This window comes from Panthera tigris, chromosome B3 (assembly GCF_018350195.1).
Source record: "Panthera tigris isolate Pti1 chromosome B3, P.tigris_Pti1_mat1.1, whole genome shotgun sequence".
Lineage (NCBI taxonomy): Eukaryota > Metazoa > Chordata > Mammalia > Carnivora > Felidae > Panthera > Panthera tigris.
Window position 1 is genome coordinate 96,953,767 of NC_056665.1, and position 19,125 is coordinate 96,972,891.

The window sequence follows — 19,125 nt, forward strand, 5'->3', positions numbered from 1 at the left end:
TCTCGCTGGTCATGTGGCATGGGCAAGATATAACCTGTTATCATTAAGTCATAAAACCTTAAGAGCTGTTTGTTACTGAAGCTTCGCCTAACCTAGCCCAGCTGACAGGATAACGGGTAACTTACACAGAAAATGGAGTTAATGCTACAGACAACTCACCTCACTAACCTCACAGAATGGGGACTATTCAGCTCAACTACTGGATGTCTAAAAGAACAAATATGGGGGCGCCTGGGTGGCTTGGTCGGTTAAGCGTCCAACTTCGGATCAGGTCATGATCTCGCGGTCCGTGAGTTCGAGCCCCGCGTCGGGCTCTGGGCTGACAGCTCAGAGCCTGGAGCCTGTTTCAGATTCTGTGTCTCCCTCTCTCTCTGCCTCTCCCCTGTTCATGCTCTGTCTCTCTCTGTCTCAAAAATAAATAAACGTTAAAAAAATAAAAATAAATAAAAAAATAAAAGAACAAATATGGTTGACCGTATCATTGTAATCTTACTCTTGAGTAAGAAGCTGCTTCTCATCTATTCTAATTGTAAGGGATTTCTGTTTCTTTGATGGTAAATACTATTAAAACTTGCTTTTTAAACTCTCTTGGCTTTTATAGACTTGACAAATTCCTAGACATATTCAATAAACATTAAGTATAAATACTTAATGTTGTTTAGGCATTAAGATTATCCATTCCTGTTAATGTGGGCCTAAGTTGCCTGGAAGGACTAAGAACCTTTATCTTTTTTTTTTTTTTTTTTTTTTTTACTCTCCAGGAAGAAATAGTTATGGTGGCTTCCCACTGCTTACTGACTTATCACAACATCATAAAGAGTTAAAATTCTAAAACATAGAGAAGCCTACTAAAGAGATAAGTACATATCAGGACTTGAAAGGCTAGAATGATCACAGAACAGGTCCCAGCCTAAAGATTCAAAGTAACCTTTCATAAGAAAAGCTCACCAGAGTGCTATAAAGACAGGGTAAGTCATATCTTCTCTCAGCCCACCAACCAGTAGCATCTCCTATTTCCTACCCAAGTCCCATGTTTGCCAGCTCAGTCACACACTCAGCTGGAACTCTGTGAGATAAACCATAACTGACCTGCCGTAAATTGCTGTGGAGTTCAGCATGAAAATCAAAAACTTTCATTGAGCCTTTCAACACCGCTAGAGCAAGTTATAAAATCCTAGTCTGTGAACAGGCTTCACTTGATGCAGTAGGTTCCTGGAAACGTTGTACATAAATCTTGATAGGTATGTAGATAGACACATAGATAGACAGATAGATTCACACCCATATATAAATACAGAGAGATGTTTGTATATATATATTTCTAAAGACTCCTATGTATATAATTTTTACTAGCAAACCAAAGGAATACCTATAGTAAAATACTTTGCACAATGACTAATCATTTCCCAATATCTCTGTATGAATCTTAGAATGTATATGATTTGCCCTATTTTATAATTTCACATAAATGTCTAGAGATCAACTGCTTTAACAAAACACCTGCCTGCCTAAGCCTTCTGAGCAAGTAGTCATATCAAGTGAAAACCCACTGGGACCTTGAGACTGTTGTTTTTCCTTATTTGTTTTAATTTCTTCCTCTGGCGAGAGTCAACAGATGAAGGAAACAGACCCTCAGCTCCAAGTCAGGAGGGCTGGCTTCCCATCATGGCTCATCTGGGTTCTGCAAGTGGACTGGGCGTGTGCTCTCAGGCAAGTTCTTTACCTCTCTGAGGCTGTTTCCTTATTTAGTAGATGGCGTTTGGGGCGGGGAACAATATTCCAGAAAATCTCAAAAACCGCTTCTAGATGTAAAGCCTCCTAAGGAATAAATGAGTGATTTATCATCTACTTCCATTGCAGGGCAGCAAGAGAATGAATTGGTGGAACAGAATGAGGCTGACTCAGCACAAACTGGAGAATTTCTGGGGCATGGGGATAGAGAATATAGTTTTGTGGCTGCTGTAAGTATTCCTCTTCAAGAAAAGTTTTCACTGAACTCAAGTGTGCAATTTCTCCTTCACCTGAAGTCCCTATCCCTTTATCAAGTCTTTACATTCAGACTGCCCTTGCAGGACCCAAATGAGGAGCACTTCCTGCCCTGGTAATCGGAGGAGGCTGATTCCAGAAAAATAAGAATAAAAAGATAGGGGTGCCTGGGTGGCTCGGTCAGTTAAGCATCTGACTTCAGCTCAGGTCATGATCTCACGATTTGGTTCGTGGGTTCAAGCCCCATGTCAGGCTCTGTGCTGACAGCTCAGAACCTGGAGCCTACTTCAGATTCTGTGTCTCCCCCTCTCTCTGCCCCTCCCCGAACTGTGCTCTGTCTCTCTCTCTCTCTCTCTCTCTCTCTCTCTCTCAAAAATAACATAAAAAAAAATTTAATAGAAGGATAAACATAAAAGACCAGAAAGAAAATAGACTCACCAATAAAATGTATAAATGTGTCTTGCTTTCATGTTATCTACTACCGGTTGGAAGCTGCTGTGGCAGAACCTTTGCTGCTGTGATATTTTCACACACTCGTGGAGAATAAACAAAAGAAGCAAACACTAAACTAGACTAAATTAAGAGCGGAGAGTGTTAAGACCAGTGATCAATCTGCAGTGGCTGATAGTGCATCCTGATTCATCCTTGATTCATTTCTAACAAGCTTGTTGATAGAAGAGAGGAAAACCCTCTCAAACAAAATAAAACAAAACAGGTCAGAGGACAGAAACATAATGGAAGTCTTCTATTTGGAAGTCTCATGGCTTACGAGGGCCTGTTCTATAATCTGGTCTCATCTTCTATGTCTTCCCAGCATCCTTCACTTCCTTCACTTAAGGCACTCTGAATTTACCTTTCTCATTTCTTGTCCTTTGCACATACCACTCTCTCAGCCTGAAATATCGTCTTCCTACTCCTTTGCTTTTGCCTAAATAATTCCTACTTATCTCACTGGTCTTCTTTCTCCAGGAAGTCCCCCTTGATACTCTAAGGCAAAATTAGATATTCCTCCAGCGTACCCCAGAGTCCTTTATTAAAATTGCCTGTCTGTTCATCTGTATGCCCCACAAGACTGCAGGCATCATGGGGACTGTTACTGTGTCTTACAGTCCTTATATCCCCAGCACCCACGGTATACCTGGTACATAGTAGGTGTTCAACAAACATTCATCAATGAATGGTACACCCCACCTCTCCTGGCCTAGTCATCAAAATTCTAGAAGAGAGTCAGTCAAACTACTCCTGTCTTGTTATCCAGGATAAAGCCAAATAAACTGGATGAGCAAAGCAGTACTTTTGGCAAGAAGTTCTATTTTCCTTGACTAATAGCACAGGTAAGCCTGGGTCTGGCTCTCCAGGCCTGGCACAGACATTGAGTCACATGCTTCTTTCCCTTTTTTCCCCTTCACTCCATCCACACCTCCTCACTCCCTTCTTCAGATCCTTTTTTGTCAAGTGTACATTTTAAGTATCATTCATAGACCACAAATGGTTCAAGATACTCTCCTAAAAACCTTATAAGAAAGTTCCATGAGAGAACCAAGGGTGAAAGTGGTTCCATTTATGTGATATGCCCTAAAAATAATTTTGGTCAAAGCCTTAAAGGTAGAGACTGTGGGCTTTGCCATCAAAATATGTCAAGAATCTGACCATTTCTTACCAACTCCACCGTCTCTCCTGCATGCCTGTGACAGCCTCCTAACACCTGCTCACTTCTGTCCTTGCTCCACATCTCAAGGGAAGGTCTGATTTCAAGACAGCCACCACTTTGTCATTCCAAAATGTTATTAGATCATCTCACCTTTCTGCTCAAAACTCTCCAATGGACTTCCCAATTCACCCAGAGGAAAGACCACATACTCACATGACTGAAGGTCTTAGGACCTGCACAGCTAAAACCCCATGCTTCCTTTTGGTCTTCACTCAAACGGCACCATCTTGGTGAGGCCATCCCCAGTCATCCTATCTACAATGACAACAGGGGCGCCTGGGTGGCTCAGTCGGTTAAGCATCCGACTCTGGCTCAGGTCATGATCTCCCAGTTCGTGAGTTTGGGCCCTGCATAGGGCTCTCTCTGTGCTGACAGCTCAGAGCCTGGAGCCTGCTTCAGATTCTGTGTCTCCCTCTCTCTGCCCCTCCCCCCGCCAACACTCTGTCTCTCTGTCTGTCTGTCTCTCTCTCTCTCAAAAATAAATATTTTTTAAAAATTTTTAATGGCAACAATTTAATTTTTTTCACATGCACCTTCCCTGCTTTGTTTTTCTCCTTAATACCTCTCATTAATAAGCTCTATGTTTTCTTTTTTTTTAGAGCCATTGCAACATGTTTAATATTATTATTCCTCTTTTATATGTAAGAAAGAAACATATCGTGCTTAACAGTCTAGTTCTCTTCCTGTGATACATGTAAAACCACCCACATAGATAGTATTATTATTTCTTTTTTTTTAATATAATTTATTGTCAAGTTAGCTAACATACAGTGCACACAGTGTGCTCTTGGTTTTGGGGGTAGACTCCCATGATTCATTGCTTACATATAAGCTCTATGTTTTCTAATTTATGTTGTTCATTTTCTACCCCCTCTCACTAAAACGTAAGCTTCCCCAGAGTTCTCTTTTCTGTTTGGATCACTAATGTATTCTCCACCTTTAGAACAGTAGCTGGTACCGAATGGTTATGCAATATTTGTTGGATGAATGAATGTAAAAACTGTTGCCATCATACCTGGAAATGGAATTTCTTGAATTTAACTACAAATCTACTAACAAATCATTATTTTAATATATTCATCAGTAAATAATGTTCTAAGAGTTGACTCATCTTTGCTAGCAATCTACAAGTGTGTCATGAGAAACACCATTACAGGCATAGTGATGCAGATGAAATTTTGCTGTTAATTGTAGTTGACAGAAGAGAAAAACAGCTCAAACATAATGATTGCTTTTCAATGTATGGTGGTTTCCTTTCTCAGCTGAACTTTCCATCTTACTCCGGAAGCCATTTATTTTGCCAATCATGTCCCTATTCTATTCCTTATAGCCTGTCGTTCCAAGCACTTATCATGTGCCTCAAGCTTTCTACCCCAATCCTCATTTGCAGAGAAGAGAAGCCATCAGTATCTTTCTTTTCCATTTTCAAGTGTATTATAGTAAATAGCAAAATGGGTCACAGCTGTTCACACCTCCCTGTATCCACACTATGCAATTTGAATTTCAAGCTCCTCCCATCAAGAGTAAATTGGGATACCCCTTAATCACTACTCCACAAATCTGGGCTAACCTCGGGACTTGTTTTGTCTAATAAAATGCAGCAGATGTGACACTGTGCAATTTCTGATCTTAGGCCTCAGTAGAATTGAGCCCACTCTGCCCCCTCTCTTGGCTGGTCTATGGGAGGGTACGACGTGGAGCAGAGAGAGTCATCGCAGCCAAGGCCATCCTAGAGCAGACATCTCCCAGCCACACAGGGAGCAAGGACAGACACATACGTGAGTCCAGCAAAAACCAGAAGAACCACCCACCTGAGCCCAGCTCAGACTGCTGGCCCTGCAGAATCAAGAGATAAATAAATGGTTGTTTTAAGCCACTAAGTTTGGGTGGAGGGGGTGTTAAATAACAAAAGCTAAATGATAAACTCATCTAAATATTTTCATATGCTTACTTATTACCTTCTTTTTTGTCTCAGTAGTGATGACTCAGCCTTTCCAGAGCTTCCTTTGCCTAAGCACATTCAATTCTTTTTTCTGGGATGACTTGTCCCACCCCACCCTGTTCACCTGGGAAACTCATATTCAGACAGCTCAATATTACCTCCATAATTTCCCCTCCCATCCTCTACCACTCACGCTTCCTTTTGAGCCCATAGCGTACGTACAAACTCCATCATAGCACTTACTTTTGCGTCCATCTACCCCAGAAACCACATAAAGGAGATGCTCAATAAATATTGAGTAAACAAACATCGAATGCTTTGATGTCTCTCATTTCTGCCCCTCTACTCTGTACCTACTGCCTCTGCATTCAGGACAGTCCTCATCATGACAAACCTGGAAAATTTAAACAGAAGCCTTTTTTGTTCCCTAGCCTCTAGTCTTGTCCAGTACTCCCATAGCACATTGGAAATACTTTGACACAGGATCACAATTATTTATACAGCGTTCTTCCATCAGACTTTTAGCTATGTTATGGCAAAAACCATATACCCTTCATTTTTTTATATCTAACACCCATCCTATTAATAAGAGGTGGTTAATTAATGATGAAATTTTTTGACCATAAAAAAATTACACTGTTTCTGAAAAAACTTTAGTTCACCCATCTGACTAATGAGGTGTTGATTACAGCCAATACAATCAAGAGTGCTATACGGTCCCACTCACAGCCCTAAGGGAAGTCTCCTCTATCAACCCATCTACTGTGAAACTTTTGATATTCAAGAATGAGGAGACATCAGTATGAAAGAAATTACTACATTAATTTTCCCCAGGAGTTGTCAATTAGTGGGTTAACATTAATCAGCTCAACAACTCTGCCCTTGATGCTCAATGTCATATCAGCAACTAGTAGAAAAACACAGAGTAGGTTTGTCACACCCATGGATGACTTAATGTTAGGATGAAGCCCTACTACTTCAAGTCCAATCATTCCTTCAGCAACTATTTTTTGCATACCTAACCTACTGTGTGCCAGGGCACTGTTCTAGGGATCAGAATCAGCAAGGAACAAAAAATACAAAATATTTTCTTTCTTAGAGCTTTCATTCTAAAGGCAGAAAGTAGACATTGGACAGATAAATTAATACATATAATAAGTAAGCAAACTAATACCTTGCCCTGCCACCATTGAGACCAACATACAACATACTACAGTCGGGAGTGGGGGAAGCACTTCACATCCCAAGATAAAGTTCAAAAATAAGAATACTCTGTCTAACCCTTTCCTCAAAATAAATGAGGGGCGCCTGGGTGGCTCGGCCTGTCAGGTATCCGACTTTCACTCAAGTCATGACCTCACAATTCATGAGTTCCAGCCCCGCATGGGCTCTGCACTCACAGCACAGATCCTCTGACTCCCTCTCTCTCTGCCCCTCCCCCACTGGTGTGTGCTCTCTCTCTCTCTCTCTCTCTCTCTCTCTCAAAAATAAATACACATTTAAAAGTAATAACAATAATATTAAACAAATGAGTCCCTTAACCAAAAATTGCTAATTTAAGGGTGAACACGTTTACCCCCAGCTTTCGCAATACCACCACCTACAGATGTTTGAAGATCCTACAGTACTACATAGTAATTATGTGAGAAAAATGTCATTGTTTCCCATCATGCACAGCTAACTAATGTTAACCTTGAAGGACTTTTTTCCTTAAATATTTGCTGGGTCTTTTACTTGGAGAGCCAAATCTGAAGGCTGGTCTTCCTTCCAAACATTATAAGTAAAGATCCTTTTGTTTTCTTAGTGCTTTCACCTCTGAGTTTTTCTCTCATCCACTGAGGCTGAATAACCTCTGCCGCCTGAGAAATACACAAGTCAGACCTCTTTCCCCCAGGTCTGTTGTTCACAGCTCCTGGAGTAAAAAGCTGTAAGATGTAGCTGTTACTATTCATGATTCAGTGTCTATTCCTAACCATTTGTCTTTCATTATCTGGATTAAGTCTGGTTCTTGGCCAGGTCTGATTCTGTTTCACACATGACTTCTGTTTTATTCCCTCTGTAAGTGGCAGTGATGCCAGGAGACAGGCTTCTAGTCTGTGCTCTGACCATCTGGCTTCCATTGGGTGGCAGACAACAGGGAACCTGGTGTTTTCCTTGTGTATTTCCTTTTTAGTTCTCAGTTGTTTGAGAAATTCTGATGTGTCCTGACATATGAACACCTGTCTCTTTGCCACCAAGTCACAAAACTATGGTTTAGTTAGGTTACTGGATGGTCTCAACCACTGTGTTGAGAATTCACTCATGTAACATCCTGAATCACTGATTATACATTTTTATTTGCAACTGTCGGTAAAACCCTCGTGCTGTTTGGCCTGTTAACTAGGAGCTCAAATTACTCAAAATAAAAAAAGAGAAAAGTCCGTGCCCCCCCGAAACAGAGCCATGCCTGGATCAAGGAACACCACAACGAGGGCACCTTTGACTGAAGGTGAAAGGTGTCCCTCTCCTTCTTGACATGAAGCCCCTGTGACTGACTGGTGAGTTCTTGCTGACACCCAACAAAATGGGCTTCATATTTCCAATTGACTCAAGATAGAGGCTGCTGTTCTGTGTCTGTACTCCTTCCCCTCCCCTCAGAAGGAAGGTGGTTAACCTTTAACAATAGAGCAGGAGAGGCTATAGGCATACATTGTAGGGTGGAACAGGGAAGCTTGGCTCTGCCTAGACATTAGTACAGGAAGAGATGACAGTGGCTTAGACTAGAGTGATAATGGCAAATGCATACCAGCAACTGCATTCAATCTATTTTATTTTTTTTAATGTTTATTTACTTTTGAGAGAGAGAGAAAGAGAGAGCATGAGCAGGGGAGAGGCAGAGAGAGAGGGAGATACAGAATCTGGAGCAGGTTCCAGGCTCTGAGCTGTCGGCACAGAGCCTAACATGAGGCTCAAACTCACTGCGAAATCATGACCTGAGCCGAATACGGATGCTTAATGGACTGAGCCACCCAGGCGCCCCTGCATTCAATCTATTTAAAAGGCTGAGGTAATGAACTTTGCCTATGGAACAGGTAGGAGGTTTGAGAAGTGAGGAGGCAAGAATGACTCCAAGATTTCTCATAAATGACCGAATAGGAATTCAAAATTACTTTGTTCAGAAAAAAATGAAATGTAATAAGGATATGCAAACACAGCTCTAAAAATTTAACTGCAAAAATGTAAGCTAAGGGAAAACTGGCTTTAGAGTGGTCTGTGAGAAAATGAGGTAGGGGTCTTAGTGGAACTTAGGTTCACCTTGCCATCAAAAGAGCCTACAATTTAAAATATAGCAACTGGGGGCACCTGGGTGGCTCAGTCGGTGAAGCATCCAACTCTTGATTTAAGCTCAGGTCATGATCTCACAGTTTGTGAGTTCAAGCCCCACATCAGTCTCTGTGCTGACAGTATGGAGCCTGCTTGGGATTCTCTCTCTCCCTCTCTCTCTTCCTCTCCCTGCTGGTGCACTCTCTCTCTCAAAAATAAATAAACATTTGAAAATAAATAAATAAAATATTGTAACTGGAGTGAAGTGCCTGAGTTGAGGAAGATGACGCTTTCAGTATATTCCACATTATTCAGGTCACATCTGAAATCCCCTCCAATGCTAACACTCATAAATCCTTAAATCTATCACCTAGGAAAAGCAGTATGTGCTTCTAGTGGTCTCAGTGTGTGATGTGTATAGAGTCCACTCCTCTCTTTGGAAGGAATCACAGAGAATGCCATTTTAAAATACCAAATTCTAGGGGCGCCTGGGTGGCTCAGTCAGTTGAGCGTCCGGCTTCACCTCAGGTCATGATTTCATGGTTCGTGAGTTTGAGCCCTACATCAGGCTCTGTGCTGACTGGCAGACAGCTCAGAGTCTCTCTCTCTCTCTCTCTCTCTCTCTCTCTCTCTCTCCCTCCCTCCCTCAAAAATAAATAAACATTGGGGCGCCTGGGTGGCTCGGTCGGGTTAAGTGTCCGACTTCGGCTCAGGTCATGATCTCGCAGTCTGTGAGTTCGAGCCCCGCGTTGGGCTCTGTGCTGACAGCTCAGAGCCTGGAGCCTGTTTCGGATTCTCTGTCTCCCTCTCTCTCTGCCCCTCCCCTGTTCATGCTCTGTCTCTCTCTGTCTCAAAAATAAATAAACGTTAAAAAAAATTTTTTTTAATAAAAAAAATAATAATAAATAAATAAATATTTAAAAAAAATTTTTTAAATACCAAACTCTAAACCACAATAGCATCCACTGCGTGCTAAGCACCTCACTAGCACCTGACTGCTGGGCTCTCACTGTGATTCCTTCCTCACACAAGAGTGAGCCATCCATGCATCCACACTGAGTACCTGATTTGTCTTTGGAGATTCTTTCTATGGATAGGCAGGGAGGTCATTAGAAGAGAGCATTACCAACAGGTGTGTTAGTTAGTTAGTTAGTTAGTTGCAGAAGCAATAGAAACACAAGAGCGGTCAACCAAGTCAAAAGACTGGAGTTCTTGGTGGGTCTCGGGCTTCAACTTTACACATAACCTCAAGCAAGTGTCCTTTCCCTACATTTCAGTGTCCTAAGCTATAATGGAGCAAATAATGGCAGCCTCCTTGCCTACTGAAAAGAGAGGCTCTCAAGACAAATGGGGTGTCCTACAATCAACAGCCACCTATGGAGCACTCACAGAGTAAAGACAGTATAATTAAGCCCTTAGGAGAAAAATGTGCTCTGAGCTCTCCAGAGAGAAAGAGGAAAGAGGAAAAGTAAATGAGAAAGTAAAAAAGGGCACTGGGCAGGAACAAAAGCCCCTCCCTGGGAGCTAGTTTAAGAAGTGTATCTCTCCAGAAACGTCCGTCCAAAGTACCAGAGCTTTTGAACACACCAGCCAGTAATGGAGTGCAAGAGAGGTCACTGCCAAAGATGAATGCGGTATTCGGCGAGCTGCAGAAATGGATGGTTTGTGTAACAAGAACAGATGGGTCTGCCAGGGCAGTGTCTCCCCTGTCCTTGCCGCCCACATTTATAACGCCATGTGCAATGTCACGGGACAAAGATCAGAGAAGGAAATGACAACCTCGCGGGCAGCACATGAACACTCGGTGAAAAGACCCTGTAGGCAGCTGAGGTAATCAGTGTTAATTCTCAGTCATCCCAACACCCATTACAGACCATTCCAGGGAACACGTCACCAACTGGAAAGCACTTTTCTTTTTTCACCTCTCTTTCTCCAGACTGTGGGTATTTAATTCCCACACAAGAAGAAAAAGCCTTAAAATGTAAGAACGCAGGAAACCAAAAGTACTATTCTTTTTCAGTAATTCCAAGCCAGATCTACTAAAAACGATTTGGTCCACCGGTTTGCTACTGAGAAGTTCGGCTGGCTGAAAACTATACTATTTTACAACTACAAGGAACACAAGAATCTGGCAGAACAGAAGTCCTTCCGTTTCCAAGCATTTCCATCTTAAATCAACATCACTTCTCTTTAAGATGGATATTTTATTTCTAAACGGCTGGACATGACCTTTACAAGCGTGTGGTTTCCGTCTGCCGCTTGAAAAAAATGTCATTCCTGCTGCTTCTTCTCTTTTCTATTAATCACTTTTTCTCTTTATATACTACATAATCAATAGGGACGTGTCCATTGCCCTTCTAGCTGATTTCTATTATTCCTCATTACAGCCTTTGTTCCAATTCCCTGCTTCCCACTGGGTATTAAATATTTAGACACTGAGTCTAAACTGTCTTTACCCTTGCTGCTGTCAGGATGACTATCCTATAGTTGTGTAATCAATTAGCCTGGCATCTGATCTCTGTTTCAAACGTCTTCTTAGAGGAAATTTAATTATGATTAATATCTTTTCATGACTTTGAAATTATATAGGCATGATTCCTTACTCAGTCATGCTTGTTAAAAATCATAAATCAATTTATTTTATTCCCTCTAGATATGAGGAGACCTTTCCAATTCTGACTGAATTTTAACAATGTAAAAAGTCCAGTAGACATCAGATGAGTATACTTTTTTTTTTCCTTTCGCTGGGAAACCCTTTTGGTAAGATCTTTCTGGTTGAAAGATTTGGAGAGGTTTCAAAGCACGCCATACAAATGTGATTTAAAGAAAGCACTCTATAATTAAACAGAAAGATATCTTCAGACAAGAATAAAATTTAGATCGCAAGCATACTTTGCTTCATGCAAGAGATGTTATTTATGGAAAAGTGGAGTAAATCGAGTTTTTTATAAATCAAGTATTTTAAATAAATTCAGGAAAGTGGTTATTAATAGAAATAATCCTGGTGGCAAATCCTTCTGTGAAGTGCAGGATCCGTTTCTAAAGAAAATATATACCTCTCAACTTAACGGTTTTAAATTTGGATTTTGGTGCTGAATTTTCTAAAAGTGGGGCACACTTACACATGGATTTTGAAAGTACTTGGCATATCTATCCTGTCTTATCAAAAACTTTAGACGACCCAAAAGTAACTGTAAAAACTCAATAGCAGACTTTAATCTTCACCATGTTACCTGCACACATATTCCCATAGCAGATGCCCATCCCCTTTCTTGTCCTAGGAAGACTTCTCCAAAACTTGGCAATAAAACAAAAAGGTGACTGCATGTTCTTTCAATGTCCTATTGATGCATTGCCTAACAGGCTCACACACAGATTCTCTAGGAGAATAGATTTTCAACTCGCCATACTATTAACTAGGGCCCACGTTCTATGATGTTACACATTATATATTTTTGTAAAGGTATAGAAGAGATACCAATGATTTTGTCTATTCAAGAAGACAACACCAAAGGTTATGGTTTATTTATCATTAGCCAGTTTTGTCTCTAACATAGCAAACCGATTTCGGCAAATTCTTCAAAATTCCCTTTTGAACCACATTTACCTATCCCTGCTGAGAACCTCATTAATAGATTAAACAAATATTTGACACATACTCATTCTTATTTTGTATGAGAGTCATAGTTTAATTTCTTCAAAAAGTATACTTTGACACCACCCCTTACTTTATGTCCAAGCCTCTTTTGTAGTTAGAGAGAGCCATATAACAGAGCTCCAGTCAATCGAATACAAGTAGAAGCCTGACTGGAATTTCTGGAAAATTCCCAGAATTCTGGAAAATCTGTACTCCTGGTAAAAAGACAGCTCTAGCTGGCACTCTCCCTTTCCTTGACTTTGTGCCTTGATTGCCAGCATGACTTCTGGAGGTGGAGCAGCTAATCTTGCTCCCAAGAGGCAATAGGAATGAAACAAAGGCTAAGAGACAAAGACATGCTGGCCTGACATCACTGAGCCCATGAATCAAGAGGAGCAGTCCTCAGCCTCTAAACTTCTTCTGTGAGAAAAATTAACTCCCGTTTGTTCAAACCACCGTAAGTCAGGTTTTATTCTTGCCATCGAACAGCACGTTGTTAGCTGATACAATTCCTTGCCTCTTCTGTGTTCCTCATTTTGTGAGGTACCAGGTTTTCCATCAGAAGAGCAAGTTCCACTCAACCTAAAGGCTGCACTGCAAAAGAGCACACTTTGCAGAGGGATCATGGAGCAATCTTAACAAAACTTTATAACAGTTTCTAAAAACAAATTCATATTGTCTCCATGTGTGAGGAAAACAAGTAATAAGCTGCCTCAAGCATTCATTCCTCCATCCGCCCCCCACAACCCCAAACACCAGAGGTGATGAATCATAACTAAACAGACTTCTTCCTTCTTGTTTTCACTCATATGTGGAATTTGAGAAGCTTAGCAGAAGACCATAAGGAAAGGGAAGGAAAAGTAAGTTACAGAGAGGGAGGCAAACCATAAGAAACTCTTATATACAGGAAACAAACAAACTGAGGGTTGATAGGGGTACAGGAGGTGGGGGGGCTGGGAAAATGGGTGATGGGCGTTGAGGAGGGCACTTGTTGGTACAAGCACTGCGTGTTGTATGTAAGTAATGAATCACAGGAATCTATTCCTTAAGTCAGGACTACACTATATGTTAGCTAACTTGACAATAAAACATTTAAATAAATACATACATAAATAAATAAATCAACCAACCAACCAACCTACCTCTTCCTTCCAAAGTCATTTCTTCCTAAGGGTTTAAAGACCTGAGAAGTCCCCTAGTATGGGGCCAGCAAATGGGAATGGTCTATAGTGGCCCTGCAATGCCTGGGGCTCACCCTTCCCATCCCCTCCCACTCACCAGGACTAGACTGGACTGAGACCTGGCCCTGCCTCTTCCCTAACTCACATTGCCAGAGAGTGGAGCCCCAGGGGAACGAGAAATGACCCTGAACATAACTAGACTCTGAGTACTAAATGTGTAACTAAACTCAACTCAAAACCTGTTGACTGAAACTTTGCTTTCTTCTCACACTTGGGTGATCTGAGGTTTTTCATCCACAGCTGCTGATTGTGTGCTCAGGGCTTATTCCTGGTTTCTCATCAAAAGGAGAATGCCTATTCGTCTGTAGGCATCTCTTCTAAATAAGGAACATTTTCTTTATTTATCCAATAAGACGTTGTACTTGGCCTACAGGTATGAGATCTGAGCCAGTCTGCTCCCCTCCCTGCCACATGTTGAAAGGAAGAAAAGCAAGCAAGCAAGAAGGGAGGGAGGGAGGGAGGGGAATGACCCTAAGTAGAAACAGGAAGGAAATAGAACACACACACAAACACACACACACACACACACACACACACACACACACACACACACACAATTCCCATATCCTCTTTTAGTACTCTCACTCTTTAAAAAAAAAAAAAAAAGCCAACTCTTTTCCATATTAAAAAAACTCATTATTCAGGAAGTAAATGACTTGTAAAAACTTGCCTGTTTCTTAAGATTTCCCTAGAGGTTCTGCAGACCCTTCAATAATCCCCTCTGAAGTAGCTCTTGCAGAGCTATCTCAGGATAGGACATGAGCCTATTAAACGGGTTTCTAATATTCCTTCTGTCTTGTAATATGGTGGTGGGCATATCTTTTTCCTTTTCTTTTCTTTTTCTTTCTTTCTTTCTGACTCAAAGTTCTGAATGGTCACTGCCATTCTCTTACCCTTCCAATCCCCCATTCCCTCCACCCTTCTCTCCTTGATCCTTTCTTCCAGATTCTTTCTGCCACATGTGCAGAAAATCTGGGTGAAAAAGAGGGGGTGAGTGAGAACAAGTAGAAAAATAAGATGATATAGACTATGAAACAAGCAATAATATAATAATATGAAAATCTCCTGAAAAGAGACTTCAGAGTCTTCTGGCAGAGTCAGATATCTGTAAAGTGAAAGCAGGTTTACCTGAGGCCCTATCAACTTGGCACTTGAGCCTGGACAGCCCAAGCTGGTCACCACTGCAGACCCTGTGGGAGATGCTGCCACACAATGGTCCCATCCTTCTGAGAGAGCTATCTGTCCCCAGAATTGGGTCTCATAAGTCACCTAGCCACTTCTTAGCCATCTTCTGAATTTGAGCCCCTAAACTCATAGATGGACCTAACAGGCTCTTTCCTTAATTGATAGAGCAGAGAAGCTGAAAAATGACCTTTGAGACCAAACAACCATTCCTTTGCTGCAAGAAGGTAAAGGGATGCACATTTCTGTTGAGGTTGCCTCTGTGACGGTCATTCCTCAGAATGGAAGGCAGCCGAGGCGTGTCTGGTGCCTTTGGGAGACTTTGGGTACCGTGGCCAGATTCCCTGCTCCTCCTAACATGGATCTTCAAAAGCGCTCTAATATAAGGGAGCACAAGAACATCAGACACACTTTCTCAAAAGTGAAAATAGAGATTTAGATGTCTTTTTCAAGTTTCCTCATTGTTCTTTTCCATATTGATGAATTTTTTTATGGTGACTTAGCATTTTTGCCTAAATAAATAAAAACTTTCTTGTAAAGTGACTACAAAACACATCCCAGAGCTAAATGGAACTGCCTCCTGGGTTCCCTGCCATTTGGGATTGTTCATGCTACTGATCCCTCCAATAAGTGGATAAGTGAAGTTAAGGCCACTTGCAATGGTGACCCCAACCCTAACCCTCTCAAGACTCCTTGTTGTTTTAGGAACCTATGGGCTTTTGGGAAAATGGATCCTGTTTAAGCAAAAAGCAAAACCCTCTTCCAAGGATAATTATTTTGTCCAACTTTCATTTTGTACAAGTCTTTCTCAGAATTGACATTTCCGTGAGAGTGGCAAAGTCTTCAGCTCAATGTCAAGTGCAGCGAAGCCTTCTATTTTCCTTAAAGCAAAAAGGTTTCAAATATATTTTACCATCCTGACAGCTGTGACAAATGGGACTTAAACTCAAATGGATTACAGATGGGCTTTCTGAACCACATAAAACTTCATGCAAATAAAGAACCACCAATATTTTTTTTAAATGTCGGGAATACTCATAGGGTTTTTTGACATTTGTTTAAGAAAATTACCAGCACCCCCCCTTTATTCATTGCCTTTTTCATTTATTAATGGCAGTAGAGTAATGCAAGATGCATGGCGGGGGGGGGGGGGGGGTTGTTGCGAGGTAAAGACAAAGTCAGGAAAACAAGAGGTCTCTTGGCCAGGTAACAGTGCCGAGTCGCAAGCACAGACCTGCTGCTGGTCCAAGGAATGGATAAACAGAGTTCAGCAAATTCTTTTCTGCAAAAATAATAAATATTTTAGGCTTTGTGGGGTCTCTGCTGCAACCACTCAACTCTGCGCTTGTCCTATGAAGGCAGCCATGACACTATACGTGAATGGGCATGGCTTCGTCAAATAAAACTCCTTTGCAAAAAACGAGAGAGGTGACCAGACTTGTCCCACAGGTCAGAGTTGCAGACCCCTGGATTATGATGTGACTGGTATTTTTAAAATAGTGTTTAGCAAGGAAAGGGTGCAAGGCAGGGAAGGAGGGGAGCTGTCACAAAACAGTATTCCCCAGAAGCTCCTGCTAACAGAGGAGCTGGTGTGGATTGGGAGGCCTCCTATGGGACCAGGTATTAACCCCCTTTTATTATTGGGTTATAGAAAAAGGGGGGCTTTCCAGATGAGAAGCTGGAGGAACTGTCAGGAGCTCCAGGGTAGCAGCTAACTCCAACCAGTATAACAAGTTCACCAATATTTTAACGATTGGTAGGGCCATGTGGGTAGAAAGCAGTTAATAACAGCCTGTACAGAGTCTGGATTCTTGCATTAAGATACCCCTCCAAGGAAAAGACTCAGAAAAAAAATTAAAGTCTTTCACATCTGGAGATTATTTTTTCTAACCACCACCCACCAAAAAAAAAAAAAAAAAAAAAGCTCCAAATGAAAATAACTGATTCTTTTATAAGCAAAAAAAAGATTAAAAGACATTAGAAGGCAACATAATTAGTCAGTTTCAGGGTCATTTTAAAGCAGGAAAAGAGAGTAGGTGCAGTGAAATGCTTCCAATCGGCTCTAATTGCTTGTCTACACTGCTCAAGAATTGGGTTAGCACTGGGCACCTGGGTGGCTCAGTTGGTTGAGCCTCTGACTTTGGCTCAGGTCATAATCTCACGGTTCGTGGGCCTGAGCCCCACATCGAGCTTTGCACTGACAGCGCGATGCCAGCTTTCAGATTCTCTGCCTCGCTCTCTCTTTGCCCTTCCCCTGCTCTCTTTCCCTTTTTCAAAAATAAATATTAAAAAAAATTTTTTTAATTAAAAAAGAATTGGGTTAGCATTAAGGATAGGGAGACCACAGTGGCTTGTGACCCCCTGGCAGATGGGAATGCTACAGAAATAATGCCCTGAGGAAAACTACAACAGAGGAAGAAATTGCCTTTGAAGCATTCCACCCCTGGAACCCAGGGCTCAAGACCCTCCTCATCTACTCCCACTCTCCCAACACACACACATACACATATATGCCAACTAACCTACAACTTCTCCCTCTCCATATAAGCCCTCACCCAACTACCATTAGAAAGTTATTAGCCAAACTAATTCAGATTAAAGTATTAATGAATAACAAGAGCTGCAGGTCTTTTACCTCTCAGAGGTTTAAGAATTTTTTTTTAATTTTTTTTAACGTGTATTTATTATTGAGAGACAGAGAGAGACAGAGCATGAGCATGGGAGGGGCAGAGAGAGGGGGAGACACAGAGTCTGAAGCAGCTGCAGGCTCTGAGCTGTCAGCACAGAGCCTGATACGGGGCTCGAACCTACAAACCGTGAGATCATGACCTGAGCCAAAGTCGGACGCTCAACCAACTGAGCCACCCAGGCGCCCCAGAGGTTTAAGAATTTTTAAAAAGAGGATCTTGAATGAGTAATTCCTTCACCCGAATGAAAGATTCCATAATGGGGAGAAGGATAAACAATCATTTTCAGTCAGGGAGTCCTGTCCTTCTGAAAACATGCTACAGTGACAACTTGCCAGTTCTTTCTTTGAAAAAGCAGCCCCTAATTACAGCACAGGGTAACAAAAGTTTTGAATTTTTTTAATTGAAGTTCTTGTCCAGATATCCAAATATCCAGAACATCAGGAAAACACATGTTCCCAACCGCTTCTCCCTGTTTTGTAAAGGACTAGATGTTAAGGGAACACACTAGAACCATGGAAACGTGTTACAGAGGTGGCATCATGCAGCTTGGGAAGCTCAGAGGGAAAAAGAGAGATGTCTCTGCAGCTTTCTCCCCTAGGAGCCCCATAGGCCCCTCTCCTACCTCTGGTGCAGACAGAACGAAATCATCTATGGAAGTTAAACTGCCCTTTCTGGAGTTCAGCTTGGGCCCAACAAACAGCCAGGCAGTTTCCTTTGCAATGATAGTGTCCATAATCTGAAAAAAATTTTAAAAGATCAATGCCAAAGCACATGACTTCTAAGTCACAAAAGCAAAATTGAGGGAGGACCTGTGACTTTCAGCTCCCAGGCCCACAGCCCCTTATGCTTGATCCTGGTCAGCCCAACCCTACCCTTTAAACATACAAGCTGCATTTCCTAACAGTGTTTAGCCTTTAGCTGACCACATTTAATCCAAAGAAGGAATTCTAAGCCCCTGGCTGCATGTACTTCAACAGCAGTGACCTTAGAGGCACCCAGGGCCCTATTTCCTGATAAATGCAATGAAAGCCTCAAAGTTTGGGCTAATAAAATCCTCACTAAAAACTCTCTCTCTGGCCTTACCTGAAGCATTGTGGAGTGGTTTTAAAGCCTTCTGCAAAGCCTTTCACAGAGCCATTTAGCTTAGCTAAAGGGATGGAGGTGGAAAGAGAACGGATTTCCATTCCAAACCATGGGAGAGCAGTATGGGAGAGAAGCCTCTATCAGCAATGAGAATTAGATTACTGGCTTCTCTGGTCAAGCACTAAAAATGGGGAGCAGACTGGGGTCAAGACTGTGCCCCTTGATAAAGTATGATAATCGCCACCATAAGCAAGAGGATCTTTCTCTAATTAAACTCTCTTTACCACCACGGGCCCCCACCCAGGGAGAAGCACCACCCAGCCAAGAGCCCCAGGACCAAGTGAGTCACA

At 41.8% G+C, this 19,125-nt stretch overlaps 1 long non-coding RNA gene across 1 annotated transcript in view; it reads right to left on the reverse strand.

Annotated features, from left to right (window-relative positions):
• LOC122239598 overlaps positions 1–18,903 on the reverse strand; it is a 76,991-nt gene extending 58,088 nt beyond the window's left edge. The window contains exons 1-2 of the long non-coding RNA XR_006218830.1: positions 18,776–18,903; positions 18,315–18,428 (exon numbers count right to left, since the gene is read on the reverse strand). This is a non-coding gene — a long non-coding RNA (uncharacterized LOC122239598). The remainder of the gene's footprint in view (positions 1–18,314; positions 18,429–18,775) is intronic.
• Between the last annotated feature and the right edge of the window lie 222 nt (positions 18,904–19,125).